This window comes from Sorex fumeus, unplaced genomic scaffold (genome assembly GCF_029834395.1).
Source record: "Sorex fumeus unplaced genomic scaffold, SorFum_2.1 ptg000061l, whole genome shotgun sequence".
NCBI lineage: Eukaryota > Metazoa > Chordata > Mammalia > Eulipotyphla > Soricidae > Sorex > Sorex fumeus.
In genome coordinates, this window is record NW_026606118.1 from 33,512,824 (window position 1) to 33,531,313 (window position 18,490).

At 37.7% G+C, this 18,490-nt stretch overlaps 1 protein-coding gene and 1 pseudogene across 1 annotated transcript in view; both read left to right on the plus strand.

The window, feature by feature from the left end:
• MOXD1 (monooxygenase DBH like 1) overlaps positions 1–18,490 on the plus strand; it is an 86,746-nt gene that overhangs the window by 35,610 nt on the left and 32,646 nt on the right. The gene's annotated exons all lie outside the window — the stretch shown is intronic.
• Positions 12,678–12,794, plus strand: LOC130034856 (uncharacterized; annotated as a pseudogene).

An 18,490-nucleotide genomic window follows, 5' to 3' on the forward strand; every position in this document is an offset into this window, starting at 1 on the left:
AAGTAAAATCTACTGAGTTTGGATGCTCTGATGTTCTTGATATGAAGACTTCTGACTGTTTCCTAATATGCTAAGATGGAAGTGGTGGGACCCCACTGTCTTACTTGAAGTTAAAAGCATCCCCCAACCTTCACCTTGATCTTGGCCTCTTAAGCACTTACGCTTAGGCTTAGGTTTCTATTTAAACAATAGTACTTTTCTAAGTTGGTAGTATTTACCTTGGGGGAATAATAGTACTTATCTAAGTAGTATTTGTCTTTGTCAAATGAGATAATATCTACTTTTTTTCTTATAGTTACCAACTGTATTCCCAATTTACAGTAGTTTTCAGGTACCTCTTAATCTTGGGAAAATATGGATAAAATTTGTTAAAATAGTGAAATAGCTTAGAAGAAATCACGATCACAATCATCGTGTTGTTCGTCGATTTCCTCGAGCAGGCACCAGTAGCGTCTCCTTCCTAGCCCTGAGATTTTAAAAGAGCCATTTAAATGCTCTTTCAGGATTAGGAGAATGAGACCCATGATCATTTCTGATATTTGGCATATTGAATACGACACGGGAAGTTTGCCAGACTCTGCCGTGCGGGCAGGATATTTTTGGTAGCCTGCCAGGTTCTCCAAAGGAAAATAAGATAATAAGATATCGCTCGGCCGCAGCTGGTGGGTGTGACGCCTACCTACTGGAAGATGGAGGGTCTAGGTGGAGAAGGCCCAGTCCCAATTCGATTAGGCTTCGAGACCTCAGCCCCGGGGCCCGCATGCCTGGGTTCCTCTACCAGTTCTTTCATGCATGAGACCTGTCCGGACGTGTGGAGAGTGGTCCCAGCATGGCCGTGGTTGTCTCCGGAGGTCCTCAGCTGCTGGGGCTCTGCTCGGGGCGAGGGGGGGGGAGGAGAGAAACTCAACCCACCCCCTCCAAGGGGCCCCGGTGAGGACAGAAGAAATACCTTTTAGAAATAAATTAAGGGTGCCAGAGTCAGCACCGATTACAAGGTGGTACAAAGCACAGAATGTCTGTGGACACGGCTGTTCTATTCTATCTCTGTGTTTTATTGTTCAGTGACCTTGGGTAAACAAAATTCTTGAGAGTTTGCAATTTCACTTTCTAAGTAGGAATAAAAATTCCAGTGAAGATGAAATGCATATATGTGAAAACACCTGTTGCCTAATAGGATCATACTTGCTAATTTTTTTCTCTTGATGGGGATTATAGAGATGGATGGCTAAAACTCCATCTAATATTTTCTCATGGTACAAAGTCAGGGCTGCATTGAAACCACAGTAGGCAGTAATTTTCTATTTTATTTTGAAGAAAAGGTTCCCTAGGAATTAGATTTCATAACTTGCTTCCATTATTCTAAACCAAATGAAACTTAAGCTAATTTCCTCCTGCTCTTGCCTAAGTCAGGATAAAAACCAGCTGGTGATATCCTTTGGGAAATATTCTTTTGCATTCTTAGGTCAACCATTAGACTTCCATTCTAGCGTAAATAATACCATTTTCAACAGACATAAAAAGATATTTATTTGTCTTTTTTTGTTCTATCACCCAACACTACCCCCAATGTAGGCCACCTTTTTGAAGTTGTTTAAAAGGGTCAGTGAATAAAATTGAGAATAAAATTGAGAAGTATTAGTATACTTATTGATTGTGCCATTTTAAAGTGATTAATAGTACTTTCACTTAAAAAGTACTAAGATTTTATGCTAATTCTAGATGCTTAGTTCACAAATAATAGGATATGAATGACTCTTACATTTTAGAGAGCTGTATCAGTAAAATACCTATGTTTTCCTAATTTAAATGTTATTTTGTTAGACCACCACGGACTTCCATGAGGTGAGCTGAATTATCACCACTTTCCTGATGAACACCCTGAGACATGGCATGCATAAGTAAATTGCTTAACATCCAGATTCTCTGAAGTCATGCCAAGATTAAACTTAGACTATCCTAGTGAAACAATGAGCCTTTCTCTACATAATTCTTCTAGCTCAGGATTTAGGAGTTTTCTAGATGATACATGCTACAACAAAAAATAATTTGTGTGAATGATGTCGAATAGCTCATATCCAGCCTCAGGCTCTTAAGAATCCTATAGTTTCAGAGTATAGACTCACAGCTACCTGAATAAATCCCACCAGAACCTTCTAGAATTCAGAGATCTTGAAAACAGGCTTAGACATAATCACATCACATTTGAATAGAGAGAGGTCTGCTATTTTCACCCTGGGGCATGGGACTAAGCATTAACAGGTTATGATGCAGACAGACAACATTTCCTTAGTGATCCAAGAAGCTTTTAAATAGTGTGAGGTTAAGGTGATTAGGCAAATGCTATGCATATGGCCATAACAAAGGCATTAATATAAATTCTCAGGGATAAAGGAATTAGTGAGAAAGGAATTGGAAGTAATTTCAGTAGAAAGAAGGTAAATGGCAAGTCTTATGTATGTATGTATGTATGTAAAAGGTAAGGTAAAGGCCCTCCCGTTGTTCATCGATTTGCTTGAGCGGGCCCAGTAACGTCTCCATTGGAGACTTTGTTGTTACTGTGTTTGGCATATCGAATACGTCACGGGGAGCTTGCCAGGCTCTGCCGTGCGGGTGAGATACTCTCGGTAGCTTGCTGGTCTCTCCGAGAGGGGTGGAGGAATTGAACTCGGGCTGGCCATGTTGGCTGCGTGCAAGGCAAATGCCCTACCACTGTGCTATGTATGTATGTATGTATGTATGTATGTATGTATGTATGTATGTATATAAATATATGTGTGTGTGTGTATTGTAACATAAAGGTCATTGGAGTCTTCTACTTGAACTGAATTACATCCTCTTTGGAATAGGTGAAAATAATAGTAATGACTGCTTTGTTTCCATTCACTGTAGTGACTTACAAAAAGAAGATTGTGAGATGGAATACTAGCATTTTTATTTGGAAGTTGAATTTATGACTGAATGCTTGGGGTGCTGAGCTGTGTTATTACAGGGAGAACTAGAAGTGTTGGTATTAAGAATGGCTGGAGAACTCCACTAGGAATACAGCATCTAATTCAGAATTGGACTACTGCTCAGATGAAAATGAAAAAGCACCACAGTACTTTTCAGGGACTAAATTCATGTCATTAGCATAATTCAGAGATTATAACTCTGTATAGCTGTGATATTGTTATGAGTGATACTTAACCCTCTAAATGAACTTAAATTTTATTTTGATGTCTGTTTTCAGAGTAAAAAGTATATACTTACCAAAACATAAGAAGATTAATTTTTTTCTTCTAATATAATAACAAGTGATATAACAGCAAAACTTTTTATGGTTTTTATAAATAAAACTTTTTAGAAGTTAGGAGGAAATTACATATGTAATAGAGGTTCACTTTTTTGATTATTATCATACTTTTTGAATCACACCTGTTGATATTCAGGGCTTATTCCTGGCTCTGAGTTCAGGGATCACTCCCAAGGGTGCTTGGGGGAAAGTACAGGGTGGTGGTGATCTAACCTAGGTTGGCCACATTCTGGACAAGCACCATACACACTACTATCTCTTTACCCTTAGTAGCTCATTTTATTTAGTTTTTATTATTGTGAGACCTTGTCTGGAAATGCTCAGTTCAGACCAAACCACTGAATGCTTGTTGTTGAGGGTCTTACATTGCCTGGGATCAAACCCAGAACTCACATGCAAGGAATGAACTCTCCTGTGAGTCATATTTCTGACACAAAACACACTTTCAATAGATTTATACTATTCAAGTTTATATAACTTTAATCAAATTAAATATATAGTTTTATATTTGTGAAAGGATGATTGGGCCACATCTAGCATTGCTCAGAAGCTGTTATTTGTTCTGTGCTCAGACTGTCACTCCTGACAGTCTAAACCCATGCAGTACTGGGATTGAATAGGAGTTGGCTGCATGTCAGTCAAGTAGATAAATCCCTATACTATTCCTCCAGCACTTTGTATTTGTTTTTCATTTTGGTTTTTGGGCCACACCCAACAGTGCTTTGGGTTTACTTCTGGCTCTGCTCTCAAGGACCACTCCTCATTCCTGATGGGGTACAGGGGATTGTACACAGAGCCAGGGATCAAACTGAGTTAATCTGCATGGAAGGCAAGCTCTCTACCTGGTATATTATACCTCTAGCCTCTCTAGTTAAATTCCTTAAATTATCAAATATTAAGTATAAAATATCACCAGACTCCTTGAGAGGTTGTGGGGTGGGTGAGAGCCCTCCCCACCCTAAGGGACCCAGCCCCGGCAGCCAACCTCCAACTATTCAACCACCGTCATGCTCCAGTCCCCTTTCCGGATCCTCAGGCCAAGCCTCAGACATTAATAAAGTCCCATGGAACCCAGATAATGCAGAACTTCATGACCTTGGCCTCTAGACTCAATGGGACCCTGGAACAGACATCCTCTGCCTGCTTCCCCCAGTCTCCAGTGACTCGGGGGTCACACCCATAAGCCACACCCTGCCAGCACCAGATAATCCCCTTATTGGCCACTTTCCAGAACTCAGGATGCTTCTCCCAGATGGGAGTATAAAATGAGGCTCCCAGAACCGTGCCACTGGACTCCGCACCAGGCTGTGGGGTGAGTGAGAGCCCTCCCCTCCCCAAGGGACCCAACCTCAGCAGCCGACCTCCACTACCCTACCACCGCCATGCCCCAGGCTGCTTTCGGAGACATTATAAGACACTTCCTACCCATTTTACACAATTACTACACCATATCTGATGGGCTTCAGACAGTAGGCAACAAATTATAGAAAAATATATAAACATATGCCTCTGGGAGAGTCTGGCAAGCTACCAAGAATATCCTGCCTGCATGGGCAGAGCCTGGCAAGCTCCCCGTGGCATATTTGAAATGCCAAATATAGTAATGACAACAGGTCTCATTCTGTGACCCTGAAAGAGCCTCCAGTCATTGGTAAAAGATGAGTAAGAAGAGGCTGCTAAAATCTCAGAGCTGGGAGGAATAGAGGCATTACTGGCACCTGCTTGAGTAATTCACGGATCAACGGGATGGCAGTGACAGTGACAGTGATCAAATATTAGAGCTTTACAGTAGGTAAGGCACCTGCCTTGCATGAGGCAGTACTAGAATCAATCCCATGCACCCTGTATGGTCTCCTGTTCTCCACCAGGAGTCATTCCAGATCACAGAACCAGGCATAACTTCTGAGCACTGTCAGGTATGCCCTTAACCCAGAATATATCAAATGTTGGGGCCAGAGAGCGAGTACATCAGGTTATGTACTTGCCTTGCATGTAGCTGACCTGAGTTCAATCACTGGCATTTTATATATTCTGCCAAGTATCACCAGGAGTAATCCCTGAGCATAGACCCAGGGGTAAGCCTTAAGCACAACTGGGTATGGCTTAAATTCTCAATCCCCCCAAAATATAAACATTTGTGTATTTAAGAAATTATACATCAAAACTTTATATCATACATAAATGTTTACGTCTATAAATAAAACATGCTTATATGTACATATATATGTAATATCATTATATAAGTAATATATTTCTTGAAGAAAAATATACTCACAAAAGTGCTGAGGTGATGTTTCAGGGGTCAGAATATTTGCCTTGCATGTGTAAGGCCCTGTGTTTAACTTCTAGTACTGCATGCCATAGATGTGCTTCTGGTGGTCCCAGCACTGCTGGGCCTAAGCAGCATTGCACTACCAGGCCCTAGCATAGAGTCATCTTTCCCTGTTGGCTGGGTGTCACCACCTGGGGTGGACTTCAGGTTTCCTGAACATTCTTAGAAAAAAATCTCCTCCATAATATAGAGTGTGTGTATATATACATCCATGTATATATATATGTGGGTATACATATGTGTGTGTATATATGTATATACACTCTGACCTACTGCAGAGCCTGGCGAGCTACCTGTGATGTATTTTATATGCCAAAAACAGTAACAATAATAGGCCTCATTCCCCTGACCCTGAAAGAGCCTCCAGTAAGGCAGCATTGGGAAAGACGAGTAAGGAGAGGCTGCTAAAATATCAGGGCTGGGATGAATGGATACGTTACTGACGTCCGCTCGAGTAAATCAATGAACAATGGGACAACAGAGATACAGTGATACACACTGACCTATATTATGTGTGTGTATATATACATGTTGTATAGATATTTGTATATATGTGTATATATGTGAATGAATCCATAGATACACACATGCATGTACATATATATGTGTACATACATTTATATCCATATATGTATGTACCTGTAATATATATTCATTTACGTATAAAACATTGTAATTAAGTTCTCCTTCACTGGGTCATTGTAAAAATCCCTCTCGGCGGAGCTGTGTAAACTCCTTCGCTCAGGGATTACACATTAAAGAATGTCTGCGAGCTCTCTGTGAGGCTCTCTCTCGCCGCTCACATTCGGTGCTCTCAAGCCGCTTCCCCACCCAGACCGGCTGTTGCCTTGGATGGATGAAGGAAGAACGGGGGTCAAGCTGGTTACTGATTTAGTTGCCTTTTATTCAGTCTCGTCTCTCCCAGCTCTCTTCAACCCTCTCTCTAACCCGCTCTACAACTCTCTCCGTGACTCCTCTCCAGTCTCCCAGCCACTCATACTCTCTCCCCTCAGCCTTCTCTGTAAGTCGCAGCCTTCTCCTCTAACTTGTGTCTCTTCTTCTCTCTGTCTCTGTCTCTGTCTCTTCCTCAATCTTCCCAGAACTCTCTCTCTAGCTCAATCTACTCCTCCCCTCCTTTCTCTCTCTCTGATTCTCTCTCCCATCTAACTCCTCCAATCTACTTTTCCTCTACCCACAATTCTTTCTTCCTGCCGTAACCGTCTCCTCTATCTCTGTCCCTCTCTCACTCACTCTTATCTCCTTGTCCTTCTGTCACCATCTCTCCTTCAATCTTCTCCCCTTCTCTCCCCCAGCCAATCCTTTCCTTATCTCTCACCACATCTCCCCTACCATGCCTCCCATGAGAAGCGTCACCAACATGTTTTTCCAGTATTCCTGACCACTTGCAGCCCACAGGGGCAAAGCATCCCTTAAAGTGTGTTTCTCCTCTCCTTAGACCTGCAACTTAATTAGACAGCACTGTAGCACTGTCCTTCCATTTTTCATCTGTTTGCTTGAGCCAGCACTAGTAACGTCTCACAACAAATTGTGAGAACTTATTACCGGTTTTGGCATATTGAATACGCCACGGGAGCGTGCCAGGCTTTGCCACATGGGCGAGATACTCTCGGTAGCTTTCCGGGCTCTCCGAGGGAGCAGAGGAATCAAACTCTGATCGGCTGCATGCAAGGCAAACACCCTACCCGCTGTGCTATCGCTCCCGCCCACAACTTAATTCACAACTTTAATTCTACTTCCTAGTATTTACCATTCTGTACGGACACAGTAATAGACACTTTTACACTTGTAGGGTGACTCTTCTGGGGGCATCTCACCAAGGACTCAGACAACAGTGCTCAGGCCAGATCAATCATTGCTAACCACAGCAGGGTCCAAATCTAGTTATTACTTTTTGGATTATGGCAGAATTTGCCCATGACCATGCTCTTAACTTATAATTAAGTATTATGGCACTTTGGCCCAGCCCATTTTGATGCCAGGGTAGCTAGCTCACCACTTGCCCTGGGTCCATCCAGCCCCTCGTTGGGACCCTGCTTTTGAGAATCTAGGAAGGACATCTGAAGCTTAAGTTGAGAAAGAAGATGTCCAGGAAGTAATATTATCTGGAGTCAATCAACTCCCAAGCCACAGGCTTGCCTTTCTGTCTTCCTGTATCCATACAAAAAGCAATCGCTCTGAAATAACTAACCATGCAAAGAACAGTAAGGAGAAGAGAAAGACAATATTTATAAGTCAGAGTCTGATCAGGAGACAAAGGTGATTGACAGGTTGAGGGAGCAACCAACAAACCCAGTGGCCAGGGAGGAAGGGCAAACCAATGTTACCCTACAGGTCATGGTCATGGTCATGTTTTATTTTTGATTTATACCCTGATATTTAACTGAATCCAAGTGAATATAATTTTTAAGAGATGAGCTCAGGCCTTGTATTATTGGTTGTTGTTGCTGACATTTGGAAAAGATTCCCAAGTGATCCCGATACAAACTTCACAGTTGAGAATTAATATTTTATATCATTAAAATTTCTCAGGAGATAGCATTTATATTGCATTTTATGTTACCTTATAAAATGCTCTTCAAATTAAGTAGAATGAACATTATATTCTATAGTAATACAGTATTTTATTCAACAAATATAAAAATTGATTTTATATCCAAGATATCAAAATTCACTCTTTATTATCAACATGGAAATATTTAAACAGCTTATGGCATAGAGATAATTTATTTCTTGATGCATTGCATAATTCTTTGTGGAAGTGGAGAGACAAAAACTCCAGCTGTTTCCTGGAAGCACAGCTGAGTTAGAAATTTTGAATATGAACTAATTTGGACCTAACATGTACTTTTTTCTATCAAACGAAAATGTGTGTCCTAGTGCAATATATACACTAAGTTAAATCTATAAAATAATGTTTATAATGAAATAGATCCATCTTATCTTGTAAACTATATACTGAAGGTCTTCTAGATGACTTTGAACGCAGATTCTATTAGCAGTGAAGAGAGTCTTTTCATCACCAAAATGTTACTGGATAGTTCTAGGTGGGATTTTAAATATTAAGTAAAGACAAGGCTATAAATGCTACTCTAGTCTCTCAGCATTTAGCTTGACCTGAGGAATTCTCGACAATACAGGCACTTGGTGGTGTGTTTCAGAAACAACATGTATACTGAATATAATATATATCAATGAGAAGCATTCCTTTTATCTATCTTCTAAATCTCAAAATCCCAATAAGAGCCAAAAAGAGAGAATAATGAAGAACTGAGCAAGTTTCATGACATATGAGAAGAAGAGCTTGAAAGAAAAAAAGTCCAAGCAAATAGATTTTAGTCATGAGGATGTAGACATGAACTGAAGATGGGTAACCGGCTATTCCTTTATATGCTTACATATCTACACGAAGTTAGATATGACCCAGCATTTACTGAGAGTACTATACATCTTGAGATTCATCAATCCTCATAAAAAAAGAAGACCTCCACATTGGGTGACATTACTGTCTTTATACACAATAAAACTGAAGCCAGAAAAGCTAAGTAGTTTATCAATTGCCAATAATTTTCCTATTTTGTACAATTTTTCTTTAACTGTATGTTTAAAAAGAATATATACGAGTGCTTTTGCTGTTTTACCTCAGAACATGCAATTTTTGTTCTAAAATCCAAATCCATTTACTAAAACATTAGGCTCTTGCTCCAGTGTTAAACTGCTTAAAGTATTATACATGGGTGCGTGTGGAAGCTCCATCTGGTCTCACATGTGGCAAAGAATACTTGACGTTACCACCAACATCTGCCATGCTAGAGCCAACCAGCAGCTGCTGCCTAAGCTTTAAATCCATAGTCTAGTTATGTCAGATTAGAATGCAGAATCCCTGTGGTTCCTTGTTGTCACGGTAACAGCATTTTTTTTTTGATCAGAGAATGCATCAACCATAGGAAGGCCCCTAGCATGAAATATTGAAAGGGTTTGCTCACTGGCCTTTTGGACCTAACCAGGGTCAATGATTTTATCTTGAATGAAACCATTGTGTAGCTTTATCCCCAGACACTAATTTACGCATTTCACTTAATGCTACGACTCTGGCAAGTTGTGTCATAGTCTCCAAAATAGAAATGAATGCTACCTCTTAATTGCACAAATATGTATTAGTCATTAGTTCTTTAGAGAAAAGTTGCAGGCAGATCCTCAGAAGGGTGTGGGGGCCTGTCAGTGCATGGTGAAAGGGAAGTGGGGTGCTCCCTGGAGCTCCAGTGACTGTTGAGTCTGTTGGGCATCTAATCTCTTTGTCAAAGTCAGTTGAGTTAATAGTTTAAATGTGTGAAATGTCTAAGAACTTCCTTATAGAAAAGACTTTTCATTTAAATCACAACCTATTAAAGCTCTCAAGAGATCTTCTATCACCCCAAATTTGAAAAATAACTCACTCTTTAAGGCCAAATTTTGTATGTTTCTCCTCATCATTATACTTTCCCGTAGGTTTTCAAAAAACCTTTCTTAGTGAAATTACTAATTTTAATCATAGTAGCTTTATAATTTTATGAATTCAAGAGAAGAAATTATTATTTTTTGATGGAAACTGAACTTACTAGAACAATGGATAACATAGCCTTTGAATATGCCCTTTTGTTTTTCTCTGAACTTACATGATATATATGTGTGCATAATACATATATTTCCACTCTTTCTGCTTTCAAATATTTGCTCTACTCTTTTACCTTTTATATTACTCTGTAAACTTACACAAAACTTCTCTGTATCTAAGTTTCCATTTTGACCAAATGAAGATATTACCTATGTACAAGATTATACTAGCGGTAAATACACTGTTAACACAGGGAGGAATGTGAGAGAAATATAATTGTGGGAGCCCTAAAAGAGGGATAAATTCTGAGAGGTGGGCAGAGAAAATGTTGAAACCCAAAGAAAGAATTATGTTTTTATTTCCCCCATTAGATAAAAATAATTACAGTAAATAAAATATGCATAGAAAAAAATACACTGTTAAATGCCTTATTATATTTGAAAATGTTTATAAGTCTCCTGAAGCAAATAAAACATACTGTCATTTTGTAGTAACTTTTTATTGTTTTGTTGTGGAGCCACACCCTACAATTCTCAAGGCTTACTCCTGACTTTGAGCTCAGGGATCAATCCTATGGTACTGGGGGAACTATATGAGGATTGAACCTGGATTGACCACTTGTAAGGCAAGTCCCCAACCAGCTGTATTACCTGTCACTCTCTTCCCAGTTTTATTATCCATCTTATAATTTTTGGGTTTTTTTGCCCCACACCTGGCTGCATGCAGAGTTTATTCCATGTTCCGAGCTCAAGGATCAACCCCGTTGGTTCTGGGAGAGACAGTATGGGGTGCTAGGGATCTAAACGGGGTGGGCAGCTGTAAGGTGTAAGCACTCTGCATATTGCTATCTTTTTACCATCGTAGTAATTATTATCCATTTAAACTTTAAATTTAAACTTTCTTCTCACTTTTGTCAACATTTTATTTCATGGGAAGTATAGTGTAGTATAAATAACAATGAACCTTTTAATCCTATCAGTTAATTTAAACTAAAATGCAAGTTTAAGTCATAAATTCCAAAAAGCTATTATTTATCTGTATTTTTCTTTCAGTATTAAATAGAAATCATTTCAAGCTAAAAAATATACTCAAGAATTTTTCCCTTTGTATGCTGTCATTTTTTTAAAATCTTATTTTATTTTATTTTGGGCCAATACTAGTAGTTTCTCTCAGCTCCATACTCTGTCATCTTTTACAGTTTATAATGAAAGAATACTTTGGGCTTTTGAAAAAGCTCTAAATTATGTAGACATAATTATCCAATAATTTAGAGCACTTAATGAAACTCACTTTGATTTCTTTGACTTTCCTGAGACTTTAAAAAGAGGGGTAAAATGAAATATATTTGTTATAACCAATTGCACTTTTTATTGTGTATTAGATCCTTTATAATTTGGAGTTTAGTCTTTATAAAATTCTCACTGTTTCTGCCTTTATTTCTGAAGTTACTTTTGAGATAAAGCTTAGTTCTTTAGAGAATCAGCCTATCAATGTATCTTATTTGTAATGTAGGCAAACTTCCATTGCAAATGTTTGTAAAGATCCACAATTGAATTAGACTTAAGAGAACAACTGGTGTCTTAATCACAAACAGAAAATGTCATTACTATGAGTAACATTTTCCACTCATATAGTAAATAAAATTTTCCAACAGATTGTTGATTCAGTCACGTTATTTCAAAATTTATTTGTTCCAAGCACAAAAAAATATTTTATGGCTTAATTTATTTATTCTTTAGCTTCAGTTAATAGTCATATGAAATTCATATGTGAGATGTTGTGCTCCTAGAATAATCTGAATTTCAATAATCTGAAAATAAACAAGTCCCTCATGGCTTGGGAATTTTTGTTTTGTTTGTTTTGGGGGCGATATGTGGTAGTGCTTAGAGTCTACTTTGATTAGGGTTTAGGTTTCATTCCCAGTGGTGTTGGGGGATCATGAGGTGCCAGGGATCCAATGTGGGCCTTGGGACTACAGATCTTGTGCTCTTGCTGCCTGAGAAGTCTCCCCAGACCAATGTGTCATGGTTGGGAAGATGGAATAGCATGTCAGGCGGATAGTTTCTCAAGGGAGCATTCAGCTTTCTTCCATTTCACCTGCCATCTGTATCTATGCTGATCTGACAGCTTTGAATGTTGCATATAATAAAGTTCTTTGATGGTCTTATTTTGTTATTTTGACATTGATGCTTGGAATTTTAAAAAAGTATTTTCTAATAAGTACTTGTTTGAGTTTCAATAATAATGTATCACAGTACAAAAAAGGGAGAACGTTTGCAAAAAACACTAGTAACAGTGTCCAGCTTTCCTCAAGTTTTCTCCTGAGATAACCAATGGATTTGTTTCCTTCCATAACTTTGTGCTCAAGAAAACATGTATAAAGTTTTATATAATTGTATGGAATTAATCTCCCTTCTTTTCTAAACAAAATTAGGATTAGTGGCCTACTGGTTCTTACTACAGGCGGTTCTCTTTACACTGACTGCCTACAAAGAGGCACAGTAACCCCACCTCATGTATACCTCAGCCTGGTATGCATTGTGAATAGGAGGACATGGAAAAGATATAAAGATTACAGGTCACAATATACTAAGAATTTGCTTTAATGGTATATTTAAAAATACCTTATCATATATAGACCATGAATTTCTAGTATAAAATGCACTAGACAGTCAAGGTTATTTCATGCATTTTTCCTATGAACACTTGAACAATTTTTTTCAGTAAGTATTATTATATCTGTATGTTTACATAGAGTGGTTTCATTTTATCTGTGACTTTCGTATTATAGTTTAGGAAGTATGGTTACAGTAAAGTAAAAAGTTTGTAGTATTGATGTGGAGTTATTGCCCACCATCAGCCCCAAAGAGCCCATGATTCTTCACTCACTATCCTTATGATACATCTGGTCCAATTTTCATTTTCCCCACTCCTTTCCCTACTGTTTTATTAATACCTTTTGTAATTCAAGGCCAAATATTTGTCATTATTTGACCCTGTCTATTCCCTTATTTTGTTTCTCTCTGTCCCACAGATATTTTGGTAATTATTCTTTTTCCTTCTGATTTATTTCATTTAACAATATACTATAGATTTCTGAATGAATTGAGTAAACCTTAGATGTAGTAAAAGTACAGTCCATTAGAGAACAAAAGGTAAACCTCAGCTTGGAAAGTAGTCATGAATATTAGAGAAAGAAGGTAAACATTTTGCAGAAGTTGAAGTACTTGGCAAGTCATTTAATTTTAGGGCTTAGGACTCTAAAGAAGTGATGGGGGCAGGGGGATGATTCTTTTGGAAACTAGTATTATGATTCTATTCATTAGATTTTTTTAGGTTTCTTTTCTGTTTTTTTTTTTTTTGACTGCCAAGATCGAAAATTTGCCAGAGTCCTGAAACTGAAAATTTGTTTTTGACTATATAGTTGTGTTTATTTTATTTTGAGGGTTTTGGCCACGGCCTGCTCTGCTTTCTCTGTGTTCTGTGCTTAGGTGGTTCTTGGTGGAATGGGGATGGCATTTCTGAATGTTCACAAGACAAACATATTATCCACTATATTACCTCTCTGTCCCAAGTATTGTTAATGTAATTTAATGACTAAAGATCTTAAACTATTTAAATTCTAATCAAAATTTTTGACTAAAATAATTATTTTAGGTTTACTTAAAGGATATGGTTGACCTATTTAGAAAAGAGCAGTTTAAACCTGTTAAGACTAATGACTTCGCTATCCTTAAGACACCTTCGTGTATGAGTTTGGCAGTGCAGGTCATTGTAAAAGACAAAGAATGATCATAGACATGTGCTGTATTAAGAGGCCAAAGTGGTATGAAAAAGAAAAAAATGATAAAATGTTAACTCATTCTGAGATATTTTCATATGAATGATATTCTTTATTTTCTTAGACATAAAGTTTCAATTTAATTAAGAAGCAGATAAATAACCCCAAAGATTAATAGGATATTTGTTTTGTTCTTCAAAAACTTGCACCTATATGGCATGAGCTATTTATTCCATTAACTTAAAGGTAATAGAAGGAAAGAGTTTTTTGAGAAGGCGAGTTAAACGTGACCCTAGAGTTAAGATATCCATAAGGTATCCATAGAAGACCGCCAAGAGGGCTCAAAGAGACAGAAAATACATTGCATCTGGAAGCACTGCTAAGTTTGGCTCCAAAAATAAAAACAAAAAGCTAAACCTCTGACTACAGGCTGACATGTACTTTAGTTCATTGTTTTTCCTTTTTCATGTCCTATAAACGAGGACTTCCTTTTTGTAGAGGCCTCATGTTTGAACACAGAGAATGAAAGAGAAGTGAAGAGAGAACAGATTTATAATAGAGGTCTACTGGTATTCATTTATTTGATAAACTTTTTTTTGTAGTATAGAAGACTATTTTCCTAAATTCTAGTAATTACTAACTACAAATTCTCAGATGTTCCAAGCTTAGTACCTTTCATGTTTTATTTAATCATCTTTTTTTTGACCAGAAAGCAAAACTCCCTTTAAATAAATTCACTGGATCTCTGAAATAGTACTGTAGTATTAAAGTACAAAATTATTTTAAGTTATATTCTAGTTCTTTTTCTGATCAGAGTTGCCTCTTCAGACCTCTCTTGTAACTAATAAGGCAGGGAGTATTAGACAGGGATTAATAAGAAAGGAGTCAGAGAAGGGGACTTAAACCAGTCTGCCCTAGATACAAATTCAAACCCTTCTTGCTACTTGGCAGCAGTGTGAATTTGCTCAACTTACTTAATTGCACCTCAGTATCTTTATATATAAAATAAAGACAGAATTCTCTATCTCAGAATGTATGCAGATGAAATGAAATATTAATTGTGACATATAAGTTTGGTTCGGAGAGCCTGGCAAGCTACCGAGAGTATCTTGCCCCCACGGCAGAGCCTAGCAAGCTCCTCGTGGTGATGTATTCAATATGCCAAACACAGTAACAACAGGTCTCACGATGGAGATGTTACTGGGCCCGCTCGAGCAAATTGATGAACAGTGGGAGGACCATGACCGTGATGAAGTTTGGTATGCAAAAATACTTATAAATTCATATTATTCATATCACAACACCTAAGTTTTCTATGGAACTCATCTTTTACTCTTGGCCATAGAACTTAAACTTCCTGGCAGTTTGGCTGTACTTATTCTTGAATCTTTAACTCATGGCACAGTTTCCTGACATTGGTGTGTGATGAGTTTTCTTTGGATGAATGAGTCTAGCGTAGGTTCAATTCAGTATGGTGATTTGACAGAGTTCGGAAAAATCTATCTTATCCCTCAAACAAATAAACTTTGAATCTCTGTCAGTGTGGATTATGTACCTTCACTGAAAACTTCTACTGTGCTGCTCAGATGCTTCATAGAAGGGGCCAATATCAGTGAAATAAGTTTTAATTTGGAGATTCGTATTTATTACCAAATTTATGCAAACATTATTTTCTTCTTAGAGAAAAACACTAAATATTATTTTCTCCTCTCATTGTAGTGTTAGAAAACTTAATGCTTTAAATTTAATTCAAATTTATAGAGCAGTGAATACTTGACTTCCAAATAAAGTGAACTATAAATCTTGCCGGAGGCAATTTTGTTAATTTTTATTACCTACAGTTAAATCTAATCTTTAAACTTTGAAGGAATAAAAGAAATACATTCACTAATAATTTCCCTACTTCTAGGAGAAAATGAAGAAAAGGTGGTCTATTCATTGAATTTCTCTGGGATGCACAATACTTAAATTATGATGAATAAGTTCCAAAATGACATAGTTTATTTAAAATAAACAAAACCATTATATGTAAACCAAGGTCCTGTAAGTTTCAGAATATTAAAGCAAACTTTTTTTTTTTTTGCTTTTTGGGTCACACCCAGCGATTCATAGGGGTAACTCCTAGCTCTGCACTCAGGAATTACTCCTGGCGGTGCTCGGGACCATATGGGATGCTGGGAATTGAACCTGGGTTGGCAGTGTGCAAGGCAAATGCCCTACCCGCTGTGCTATCTGTCCAGCCCCATAAAGCAAACTTTTTTAATAAAGAACTTAACTGGAACTCTAGAATTGTATCAATGGTGTGGTTTTTATCTACATTAAAATAAATAAAGAATTAAATTAGGAAAGGAATTTAACTGGTTATTTTTATATGTAAGCTGAATTGGGATAAATGAACTCAATTATTTTTTCTTTTCCCTAATTTGGGACTGTGGCATTTTATCATGAAGATCATCTGTTAGTAATTGAGTTCTGTCCTTTCATAGATGGAATTATTAGGCCTTTTAAACCATAAAAAAAAGTCACACACAACAATAATAACAAAAAGCCAGCTAGAAACTGCTACTTCAAAGGATACCAAAAAAGAAAAATAATGACCCAGAGAAACAAGATGTTTGATGCAGAACCAAGGGGAGGCCTCTGGTCCCTGACCAGATACTCTCAGCAGGAACTGTGCCTGTTCAGAGTTGAAGCCACAAGCAGTGACGTCTGCCCTTGAGCTGTGAACTCATCAGAGAAGATTTGGAGAGGAAAACTCTTAGTTATTCTAACAGCCTAAACTCTGAGAGGATATAATTTGGGTTTTCTGAACGACACCTTAAATTTATCTTAGCCATTTATTAGTCTAAATAACAAAATGTAGAATAAAAATTAGGAGAAAAATAAATTATGTTGCATTAATTCAGGATTAGGGAAATAAATGTTTTTGAGCTTAAAGAGTGCATATTACATATTTAAGGATACTACATTGTATACTATATAAGGAATATATATATAAATATTACATATTTAATGATACTACATTTTATACTATATAAGGATACTTATATACTATAGAAGGATACTACATTGTGGTATTCAAGGACGTATCATAGAATGATTATGAAAAGGAAATAATGAAAATATTGGATGAATTCTTTGTATATACCAGGCATTTTGTGGGGGTTTCTAAATTCCCATGTAGTTCTTACCATCAGAAGGCAGGAGTTACGGACTCACATGGCATTGGTTCTCAGGGGGTGTTAAGCTGTAAAGTGAGGAACCCAGCAATTTGGGGCAGGGAAAGGAGCCATGCTCAGCTGTTCTTGGGGATTACTCCTGGCTTTGTGTTCAACGATCTCTCCTAGCAGTACTTAGAGAGTAATATGTGGTGGCTTGGATTGAACTGGGGTTGGCCATGTGTAAAAAAAGTGCTTTAAGCCTGTACTATGTCTTGGCCGAGGAAATCATAAATTAAAAATGTATTTAAAAATATTTGGTCCCAGTAAAAAAAAATTAAACACAGAAGCCAATCAATTTAAGAGAAAAAGCCCTTACTTCTTTCACAAAAGTGCTGCTTCCATAAGGCATCATTAATATTTTTTTCTGTTGTTCTGAAATTTCCTATACTTCACTGTCAGTGTCACTGTCCTCCCACTGTTCATCAGTTTGCTCGAGCGGGCCCAGTAATGTCTCCATTGTGAAACTACTTGTTACTGTGTTTGGCATATTGAATACATCACAGGGATCTTGCCAGGCTTTGCTGTGCAGGCAAGATACTCTCAGTAGCTTACCGGGCTCTCAGAGAGGGGTGCAGGAATCGAACCAGGGTTGACCAGGTCAGCTGCGTGCAAGGCAAGCGCCCTACTGCTGTACTATCACTCTAGCCCTTCCTATACTTATGCAATTATATTCATTTATAACAATCTCTGTTTAGATTCTTATTTTTTATTTATATGATAGGTTTCTTATTTTTAGATTTCTGTGAGGGCTATATGATTCAATACTTGCTTTTACATATTAGCAGTTTATTTTTAAGAAAATACTTTAGTGTGAATAATTTCTTTCTTCTTCATCTATAACTCTGTGGTAGCCCATTTTCAAAATTCAGTATATGTTGATTAGGAACATTACCGCATTTTCAGTTTTATGCCATTACAACCTTTTTCTTTTTCTATTCCTTCCTTCCTTCCTTCCTTCCTTCCTTCCTTCCTTCCTTCCTTCCTTTCTTTCTTTCTTTTTTTTTGCATTTTGGGTCACACCCAGAGATGCACAGGAGTTACTCCTGGCTCATTCACTCAGGAATTAGTGCTGGCGGTGCTTGGGGGACCATATGGGATGCTGGGAATTGAACCCAGGTTGGCTGCGGGCAAGGCAAATGCCCTACCCGCCGTGCTATCGCTCCAGACGCCCCCCATTACAAACTTGTTCTCTGAGTCTCCTTGACCTGCCATAACAAAATACCATAGACTGGGTGGCTTATACAATAAAAAT